Source organism: Podarcis bocagei, assembly GCF_964188305.1.
Source record: "Podarcis bocagei genome assembly, chromosome: 11".
Taxonomy (NCBI): Eukaryota; Metazoa; Chordata; class Lepidosauria; order Squamata; family Lacertidae; genus Podarcis; species Podarcis bocagei.
This window is the reverse complement of record NC_138136.1, coordinates 31,210,294-31,221,539: the sequence shown is the minus strand read 5'-3', so window position 1 is coordinate 31,221,539 and position 11,246 is coordinate 31,210,294.

Genomic DNA, 11,246 nt, shown 5'->3' with positions numbered 1-11,246 from the left:
GGAGGGGTATACATTTTATTATTATTATTATTATTATTATTATTATTATTATTATTATTATTATCATTATTATCATTATTATCATTATTATCATTATTATTATTATTATTATCCCACCCCCCTGCAACGCAGGAATATGCAGCTGTTCCTTACGGGGATCAAACATGCAACCTTGGCGTTATCAGCACCACACTCTAACCGGCTTTTCCTCCACTCACTTTTGTATCTGACCCTCCCACCACTGCCATGTGGCCCCAGATGTTTGCCTGGAAAAGAATGCTGTTCTGAAAAATTGTACCTTTTAAACTACTGATTTTATTAATATATTTTTTAATTTGTTGTTTTGGATTGTATGCCCTTTGGGGGTAGATTTGCAGAGCCAAGTACACTGGTGATGCAGTATAAATGAATGTCCATCGTCATCATCGTCACCGCCATGTTTCGTACCCCTGCCATAGAACCAGTCCCAAGTAGCATCTCTTGGCAATTGTCAACTTCTTCCCTACTTCCACGAGGAACATTCTTTGATTTGAAAGTTATGGTGGTGTTTTGTAAAGTGTGTTGTGCATTTAGGTGTCAGTGGGGCGAACTCAGCAGTGTGTATGATGTCCCAATTGTGGATAATGGAGGGCCTGCTGGAGAGGAGGAATGAGTCGTGGTCTCTGGAATATCTGGAGATGAGAGAGCCCATGAGGATAACTTATGTGCTGAACAGGAGCAGATGTCAATAGAGACAGCTTGTCTGGCTGTTTGGATGCCAAATTTGCTGCATGAATCACTGGGGCACACTTGTCAGACAGCCTGTTTGTGAATGTCGGTTGCATCTGGTTTGATTGTTTGTTAGGGAGAGCTGACATTTTGCTGCAGGCAATGTTTACTGAAGAAGAAGAAGAAGAAGAAGAAGAAGAAGAAGGAGGAGGAGGAGGAGGAGGAGGAGGAGGAGGAGGAGGAGGAGGAGGAGAAGAAGAAGAAATAATACTGGCAAGGATGAAGCCAAAAGTTTCATTGCCTGCCTTCCTCTCCCCGGTATACTCAGGTTGCTAAGAAATGGTTCTGTTAAAAGAAGAAGAAAAAAGTCCCATTTTCCTTTAGAGGGAAATGGTGAATGTGAGCTTGACAAAGGAAGCCAAAATGACTTTCTTTTATGTAAGGAGAATCATGTTTCCATGATAAGGAGGTGCCTGTAGCTAACTGGCATGCCAGCATACAATGCAGTGAAACCAAAATACCTGGATTCAAAACATTTTAATCCCATTGATGCCCACTGAGAAAGCTCATGTAAATGCAAGTGGGTTGATTTAACTGGGTTGTGGATTATATAGAGTATGGACTTATATATAAAAAGTCAAACCTAAAAAAACCTATTTCTTCAATGCTACCTTAGGGAGGAAATATTTTATCCTACAAACCAGATTTAAAGCAGCTATATATGTTGATCTAAGAAATCCCAGGCACATTATATGTTTATGTCCCGGCCCTAGCATTAGGCAGAGTGAAGCAGCTGCTTTAGGTAGCAGATACTGTGGAAAGGCAGCATAGTACCCAAGGATAGCGCTGGCTGTTCCACATGCCCTCCTCTACTCTCCCTTAAACTAGCCCTCTGCCTCTCTGTTTGCTTTCTGCTTATAATTTTACCGGTTGGCTGTTGTTTTACTTGTTTACTGTTTATTGTATTTTATTCTTTTTCTCATGCTGTAACCCCCCCTTGGGTGAATGGTTGGTAATCAATATGCCAAACAAACAAACAAACAAACAAACAAACAAACAAACAAACACCCTGCCCTTCAAGGCATAAATGCCACTCAAGGCTGCTTCAGATATAAAACTAGAGAAGCAAAATCAGATATATCTACACAATAAACCAACCATGATAACAAGAGCAGAAACCAAAAGTCAAATAATCTGCAGGAGCATCACTTGTCACTCCCTGAGTTGGTGAAGCTTGTTTGATAACAATGAGAAATCGAGCCTTTAAAGTCATTGGCTCTGTCCTGTGGAATTTATTGTTATTGTTATTGTTATTGTTATTAGATTTATAATAACTAATTCAATAATAACAAACCCTTCATCCAAAGATGAATATTGATTCAGTAGATGCCTTCTGTGCCTACTGAAAACTTTTCTATCCCACCAGGCCTATGCAGGCAATTGGAAAAAAGTCCCATTTTCCTTTAGAGGGAAAACTTTTCTATCCCACCAGGCCTATGCAGGCAATTGGAGGTGGCAACTTGAATAAAACATGGAGGGAGGGGGGTTTGCAGGTAAACCCCGCCCTACACAACCAGTCACATGACACAGTACACATACACACTATTTGAATGACAATGTCCATCAACTTTGGGAAGGCCCAGCCTCCTCAAATATTTTATTGGAGGCAGGAGTAAAGGTACCTTGGCCTCTAGGAGTTGGCTCCTACACAGGCAGTTAAGAATACATCCTTCTGCAATGGTTACTTGATGTCTGTTTTTAGCTGTTTTAAATTTTTTATGTTTTTATTGCTGTGAACCACTTAGACATTTTTTTAATGATATAGTGGTATACAAATACTTTTACAAACAAACAAACAAAAAACAAACAAACAGTTATTTGAGAAACTTGCCCATAATTTTCACACCTTAAGGGACGTGGGTGGTGCTGTGGTCTAAACCACAGAGCCTAGGGCTTGCCGATCAGAAGGTCGGTGGTTCGAATCCCCGTGACAGGGTGAGCTCCTGTTGCTCAGTCCCTGCTCCTTCCCACCCAGCAGTTCGAAAGCACGTCAAGTGCAAGTAGATAAATAGGTACTGCTCCGGCGGGAAGGTAAACGGCGTTTCCGTGCGCTGCTCTGATTTCGCCAGAAGCGGCTTAGTCATGCTGGCCATATGACCTGGAAGCTATTTGCAGACAAATGCCTGCTTCTCGGCCTGTAGAGTGAGATGAGCGCCACAACCCCAGAGTCGTCCATGGCTGGACTTAATGGTCAGGGGTACTTTTACCTTTAAGAGGACAAGCAGATGATGCAGCAACTTGCAGAATCGTATGCTACATATGAATAACCAGCCTTCTTTGACTGGACTTAACCATCCAGGCGTCCTTTACATTTTACCTCTCTCTTATATCCCCCAAGTATGAATTTCTTTGGAGAAACCTTGCAATAATTTGTGTATTTTTAATAGATTTGTATATTTAATTTATTTTGGTGTCCTTAGATCAACTTAATTCATACAGAAAGCATTTGTCTTTTCCTGTGTTGTAATATTTTTCATCTTGTATATTAAAATAACCAGATGAAAATTAGCTTTAAAAATGCCCACTGTAACAATAAAGTTCTGTTTCTAAGTGGGCAGAAAGGGAGCCAGCTGAATCTCTGGCTCCCAAAAATTCAGTGGGATTTACATTCACTCCCCAGGAAGTGTGCTTAGGGCTGCAACCTTAGAGTCCTCCTCCTACTTCTTTGAAGTAAAAAAAAGAAAGAAAAAAGCCAGGCAAACCCCAGGACCTTTGGCATTGCTTTACTTGTGTCCCTGCAGTGCCAAACCATCTCCCTGTTGGTAATGTGCAAACCAGGATAAGTTACCGTCTTAGACAGAAAAAGAGTCAAAGCAGAAGCTGTAGCGAACCCAGCCATCACTCTGCTGTCCCCTGAGAGCTGAACCCAGGAGAGTGAGGGCAGAATTGGGCTTCTCAAGACTATTACCAGGCTCGAGGTTTTCCTTTGCAAATCTATCAAAACAGAAGGCTATTAATGTAACTGCACACTGAGAAAAGCACATGATTTGACTCAGAGCTGGTGCAGCATTACGGCAACACTAAACTCGGGAACTGGAGATAATACAAACAGTGGGATAATGTCACAACACACACATCCCCCCGCCTCCCCCCACGTTGACAGGTACCTGTGCCGGGAAAAGAAAAGGAGTTCCTACTGCCTCCTCTGAGAAAGGGAATTGCAGAAGAAGCAAGTGGAGATTGCCATGGAGATGTGCTGTTTTTGGGAGATGGAAATTCAGGCTCCAACCAGAGGGACCAACAACAATATGTTGCAGCGCATCTTTATGCTGCTCAGGAGTGTTCTTGGCTCAGAAGAAGAAGAAGAGTTTGGATTTGATATTCCGCTTTATCACTACCCGAAGGAGTCTCAAAGCGGCTAACGTTCTCCTTTCCCTTCCTCCCCCACAACAAACACTCTGTGAGGTGAGTGGGGCTGAGAGACTTCAGAGAAGTGTGACTAGCCCAAGGTCACCCACCCAGCAGCTGCATGTGGAGGAGTGGGGACGTGAACCCGGTTCACCAGATTACGAGTCTACCACTCTTAACCACTACACCACACTGGCTCTCAGGGTTTCCACCAGTCTGTTGTCATGCTGTCCTCCAGGATGCTATAAACTTTGGCCAGCTCCTAAGGGTCAAGATGCTTTCAGCATCCCAAATAAAACATTTGAGGGGCTTACCCCCCCAAGTTGATGGACATTGCCATTCCAATGGTATGTGTGAACCATGTCTTGTGATCAATTATGTGAGGCAGGGCTTACCTGTCCCCCATATTTTATTCAAGTTGACACCCCTGCAGTCTCTCCATCTCTCAGGTCTCGCCATGCTCATGACTCAGACTGGACAAGGCAGCTCCATTTCTTCTTCCTGCTCTGCAAAGTCACCAAGTGGGGCGAGCAAAGGGTGGGAGGTCCTTTCCATACTTCTTTCCCCCACACTTGGTTCCCTCTTGCTCCCCCTTTCCAAACTGAGCCTAAAAGCCCAACCAAGATGGCAAGTGAAGAGGGTTTGTCCCTCACTTGCGTGGTTCCATCTTCGTGCTTAATGTTGTGACTTGGGGCATTGAAAGGGAGAGAGGTTGGCATCCTTTTTTTGAATCAGTTGCTTCCGATCATCACTTGGTTCCTTGCCATGGGTTCATTATCTTGTAAAAACCCTTTCCAGCACGGTTTCTTGATAACGGAGCCTCTGAACGTTTCAGCGCATTCATTTGCATCTGGTTGCGGAACCCTCTTTAACTCCTATTATGTTTCCCCCCTAATTTCCTTTTTTTCTGATTAGATGACACATCCTCAAACATGGTAATCAGAGGGAACTGGAAACCCAAGAAATGAGCAGCCATTGTGAAAAAAGAGACGACTGATGGTCATTAAAGCCCAGCTGAACAGCTCCTCCCAGCACAGAAAACAATAGGTCACATCAGGTGCAATATAATGCAATAGCAGGATTTAAAGAAAAGGGGCATTGCCAGGGCCATGTGTTCCAATTACAGAGAACTAGCAGAGGCATTCAAGTATTAAAGAATTGGACAACTCCATCAATGAACCGCAATGCACAAAATCTGTATAATATTGTTGCTTAACCATTTCAAGTGCAGAAAGCGGCAGAGGCTGTTGCAGATTCATAAGAATGTAATGATGAAAGAGTAGGAAAAACTCATCTTGTTGAATTGACGGAGAACTGTGCATTTTCTTGCAGATGCTTGAATAGGAACATAGAAAGCTGTCTCATATCGAGTCAGGCTATTTGCCCGTCTAGAGCAGTACTGCCTACTCTAGCTGGCAGCAGCAGTTCTTCAGGGTTTCACACAAGGGTCTCTTACAGTCCTACCTGGAGATGCTGGGGATTGAACCAGGGGTTTTCCACACATGGCAGATGCTCTGTCTGCTGTCATGAAGTGGTTGTACACAGAAGAATGGTGGGAAGGACAAGCTGGGGAACTCCCAAGGGAAGAAGGATCAGAGCCCAGGGAGTGGTGGTGGGGCAACAATGAGTGGTCAGAGGGAGGAGAGGGAGAAGAGGAGGTGCCGGAAGCTGAAGACCCCTTCACAGGGCTTAGTGAGCTGGGAGAGTCTGTGGCAGAGAGAAGTCAAGAATCAGAGGCAGAAGCTGAAGCAGCTGAGTGGGAGGAGGGAGGTGAAGAGGTAGAGATGAGTTTGGCTGGTGAAGAGTCCAGGCTCCCCTCCCTCTTGACTCCCAGAACCAGACGAGGTATGAAAAGGGAGGAGCAAAGTCAGGTTGCATGCAGGCACAGTCTCCTATAGCTTGGAAGAAGCCCTGGAGAGGAGGAGACATGTAGGAGATGGCTGTCAGGAGTTGGGGACTGATTGCGTGGAGGGCATAAGCTGCCATGTTCATTAGGCCTGAAACTCAGCTAAGTCTGTGAAGATCATGTTTCGCTAATAAAGAGTTAACCCCAGCTTTGAGCCGTGTGTTTTACTGACCAGCTGCCTCCATGACCATGTTGCTAGACTCCAGTTCCCACCAGCCCCAGCCAGCATTGCAAATGCTCAAGGACTATGGAAGATGTAGTCCAACTGCATCTAGTAGGCTACTCATTCCCCACCCTTGGTTTAAACATTACTGTAGCCTTTTAAGAACTCCTGATGGATCCTGCACTTTTTAAAGGGCCCATAAATGCTTGCGTGTGTTGAGGGTGGAAGATGTATATCAAGTCTTCAAATTATCACTCCCAATATGCTTTCCCCTCCCCAATATGCAACACACACATCCCTGCAGTCTAAATTGGAACCGTTCAGAAAAAAAGCTTTAGTGTTTGATTCTGCTGATTTCTATAAGCTTAAGCAGATGGCGAACCTGTCATATAACTGCTTTGCCATATGCCCAAGCCTGTTTCTCCATCATGGTTTGCCACTTCCTAGATATACCCAATGCAAGACCAGATCTATGGATGTGCATTTATTTCTAAATGAATGTGTCCCATTCAATTTCTATTCATTCCAAAGTGAATGGTGGTGGCAGCAGGTGAGCCGACCACAATGGCCACTCCTGGCAGCTTCCATCTGTCACTCACCCACCAAGATGCCCCACTAACCCCCGCAGATTACGTGACTGTAAGATACCCAGCGTAATTTAACAAATGTAATGAAAGGAGTGTGATTTCAACAAAGAAAAGGACGAGGTCTTTAATTACAAAAAGGAGTGTAGTTACAAAATGGGGAGGGAAAGAAAGAAGTCTTACAGCCTCCCATATCAGATGTTGGGCATGTAGTGAATTTTTTTTTTTGCTGATATCAGTGGCAGAACAGGGGAGGAATTGGAAAAGGCAAGGAAAAGTCAAGACCAGATCCAGGTGCTCTTGGAAGAAAACTGTTTTTCTAGATCAACTTCTATTGGGATTAAGTCCGGTTTTGGCACAGAAGCTGCTTTGGTTGCCTTATATGATGACCTCTGTTGGGAAAGAGACAGAGGAAATGTATCCCTGTTAATTCTTGTTGACCTCTCAGCGGGTTTCAATATCAATGACTATGATATCCTTCTGGAGCGGCTGTCCAAGTTGCAGGTGGGTGGCACCACTTTGTGGTGGTTCTGGTCCTACTTGGATGGTTGTTTCCAGAGGATGATGCTTGGGGAAGGCTCTTTGGCCCTGTGGAGTCTTCAATGTGGGGTTCCTCAGGGTTTGATTTTATCCCCCATGGTGTTTGGCATCTACATGAAACTGCTGAGTGGAGTCATCTGGAGTTTTGGAGTACATTGTCAGCAATATGCTGATGACACACAGCTGTATTTCTCTTTTACATCTGCAGGCGTGGCAGTGGATGTGTCTGTCCAGTAATGGATTGGATGGCAACCAATAAACTGAGCAAAGCTCAATCCAGATAAGGCTGAGGCACCATTAGTAGGAGGTTCCCTAGACTTGCTGTATGGGAGGTGGGGTACTTTGGAATCCACTGCTGTTGCTTGAGGCTCAGTTGGCCTCAACTGCATGCAGTGCTTTCTATCAGCTTTGGCTGGTGGCTGAGCCCCTATCTGCACAAGCATAGCCTAACGTCTGTTGTCTATGCTCTGGTAACATCTAGGTTAGGTTACTATAACACATTTTACATGGGGCTGCCTCTGAAGATGGTTCAGAAATTTCAGCTGGTGCAGAATTCAGTGTCCAGGTTGCTCACCAGGGCAAGACAATTTGAGCACTGAATGCCAATCCTGACCTGACTGCATTGGCTGCCAATTAGTTTCTGGCAGTGGCGTAGCGTGGGGGGTGCCAGGGGTGCCAGCCGCACCGGGCGCAACATTTTGGGGGGCGCGTTTGGCCGGCCCCCCTCAAGGAAGCGGGAACCTCTCCAAGGCACAGCGTGCCGTCGGTAGAGGAAAAAAGCCGAGCAGCAGCAGCAGCAGCAGCAAAGTCGGGAGGAGGAGGAGGTGGAGCGAGCCTGCTAAGAATTCCTCGCAGCTGGCCATCCAACCTCCAGCGAAGGAGGGCCCCGCTCCACCTTCCGAGGGAGCCTGCTAGGACCCCCGGCTCCCTGCAGGTGGCTCACAACCCCCGCTAGCCCGGCCGGGGCTCGGGGAGGATGGGAGCCGCCTGCTGGGCTGGCACAGCTGCGTGTGAAGGCGCGGAGGGAGGCGCTCCCAGGGCTGCCGGCGGCCTTTCCCCGCACGCGAAGGAGCAAGGGCGGCGGCGGCGGCGAGGCTGCGCAACAGCCGCTGCGTGAGAACGAGCCCTTGCCCAGCCCGGGGGACGATCCGGAGGCCCTCTCCGAGCGCGTCGCGTGTAGCCAGCCTGCCAGCCTGCCTGCCAGGGTGGAGCAAAGTGGCGGAGTGGGGAGAGGTTGCCCTTCTTCGCACGCCCCCCCCGTCACGCCTTAAATCCACCCTCCCACAAACTAGGAGCGAGCAGCTGAGAGGGAACAGCTGAGAGCCACGAGCAGCTTTTTCTGAAAATGCCCTTTAAAAAAAAAAAATCCTAAAATTTATAAACCGCTTGACAGCTACAAAAGCGGTTTGCCAAGAGAATAAAACTGCCAGGAAACAGTGGTGTAGCGTGGGGGGTGCAGGGGGGGCCGGGGGTTAGGGTTAGGGGGCGCAAATCCACGGGTTAGGGGGCGCAAATTACTTGCCTTGCCCCGGGTGCTGACAAGCCACGCTACGCCACTGGTTTCTGGGCCTAATTCAAAGTGTTGTTTTTGACCTATAAAGCCTTAAATGTCTCAGGACCGCAATACCTCAAGGACTGCTTCTCCTCATATGAACTGACCAAGACCCTGTGATCATAATCTGAGGTCCTTCTTTATGTGCCTCCACCAGGAAAGGTCTGATTGGCAGCAACACAAAAATGGAATTGTTTTTGTTTATTACTATGCTATTTTGTCTTTTCATATTTGTAAACTGCCCCCCTGATCCTTGGATGAATGGCGGTATAGCAATTTAATACAATGATAATAATAATAATAATAATAATAATAATAATAATAATAATAATAATAATTATTATTATTCCAGGGACCTCTGCAAGAGAATATGCAGGGATATCTGACCTCTGCTATCTGGCTGTGAATGAAAATCCTCCAGGTATCCCTATTTTCCAAGTGCAGTCCAAGATTTACAGAAGCTGTCCCAGTTTCTGATTGATCCCATAATGTCCCACTCTTCCTTAGATGACTTAGAATGTCCCTATTTTCATCAAAGAAATGTTGGCCGGTGTCAAATAGGACATCCCTATTTTCATCAGAGAAATGTTGGAGGAGATGTCTCTATTTTCTTTCGAGAAATGTTGGAGGGTATGGAATAGGATGTCCCTATTTTCATTGGAAAAATGTTGAACAGTATGTGAATGCCATATTGCCTTACTAGGCCACAGAGTTTGCCCTCGCCTCTTTGTGACCTTAATAAGAAAAAGGTATACTAGGGATAGGAACCTCAAGGAGGAGGGCCTACTTCATACTTTTGCTCAGTCAATGTTATGAGTCACTGCCTCTGAATACCAGTTGCTGCAGATGATGAGTGGAAGAGTGCTGTGGTTGGTGGGCTTCTTGCTGAGTATCCAGTGAACAAAGAATGCTGGACTAGTAAGGCCTTTTGTCAGATCCAGGAATGTGTGTCTCATGATCTTAACTTTTGATTCTGATGAGTCCACCAGTGCACAGAAAGTGCACAAACAAGCATGTGTTTCACTTCGTTCTCCACAGATTTTGCATTCAAAAATCTGCCCCTAGAAACGTTATCTGCAGAAAGACTTGGCTGCCAACTCCTTTCTTGGGAGCTCAGCAGTATGGGAGGGAAATGGAAAGAAGAATCTCAAATGAAAGTAACTGAGCTGGAATGGGTCTGGTAGGTCATCTCATCTAACCAACTGCTTAACACAGGAATCATATTGTGCTAGAGCATGCCTAACAGGAAAGAAGGCTAAGCCAAGAACCATGGTTGCTATAGCCTACTTTCCCCTTAGACGGCCAAGAACCGCTTACTTGGGGCTTCAGTGGTCTCCCATCCAGGCAGAGATTCATGATTGTTTGGCTTCACCATTGCTATATTAGATGCTTCTGGGCTTGACCCAGCCTACTGAAATGTTAAGTGTTCTGCACTGTTCCAATAGCATAGAGCATATGAAGTGGGTGGTGGGAAAACTTTGGCCCTCTATATGTTGCTGGACTACATGTCCCATGAACCCCAGCCAGCATGGCCAACAATCAGGGATGATGGGAGCTGTAGTCCAACATCTAGGGGGCCAGAGGTTCCCCAACCCTGAAAACAATAACATATTTTGAAGAGTTTCTGTGTTTTAAGTGCCATATACGTATCTGAAGATCCTGCTTTTAGCTTCAAGACAGGACTGTTTTCCTATGAAAGACTGATTTACGAGAAAAGTCAACTCATGGTAGGCTGAACTAGTCAAATGTGGGTGGTAATTGCAACACTGCAGAGTGTTCTCTCTTGCTCCCTGTGCGTCCCCTCCCTCCACTTGTTTTGCTTTGTCCCGCTTTCCTGCCCTCCACTAGAACAGGTCTGAACAAGCACTTGCAGAAAACCTGAAGTGAACTAATTCCATGCAGATGGATTTATGAACTTCACATAAGATCCACAGGTGACCCAAAAGCTGCCAATTCCTCCCCTCCAGCTTTATGATCTCCAGGGCACCATTTGTCCTTAATGGTCCAGTCATCCCTTTTCTTCTGTTGTGGGTTAAGCCAGTGGTTCTGAATGGTGGTCAGGTGCACCACAGACCGCATTGGCCTCTATTCCTCCCCCCCTCCTCTGATGCCCTCTCAAGTCTCCACTTCCAGAGGCTTGCACAGCTGTTTGTTGCAGTGGCCCTGGCTACAAGTTCTCCAGGCGAATCATGCCTCTGGGGCTGGCCAGGGGCTGTTGGTTGCCGGAGCTGAGGTGGCCTTGGAGGAGAGGGGAGAGGAGAGGAGGCTGATGAAACCCTCCACAAAGGAGGGTGTCAAAAAGGGGGGAGAGGGGCTGACAGCTTGGCAGGCAAGGGGCAACATAACTGAGCTTCTGAGACTCAGAGCAAGCTTCCCTACAAGGGA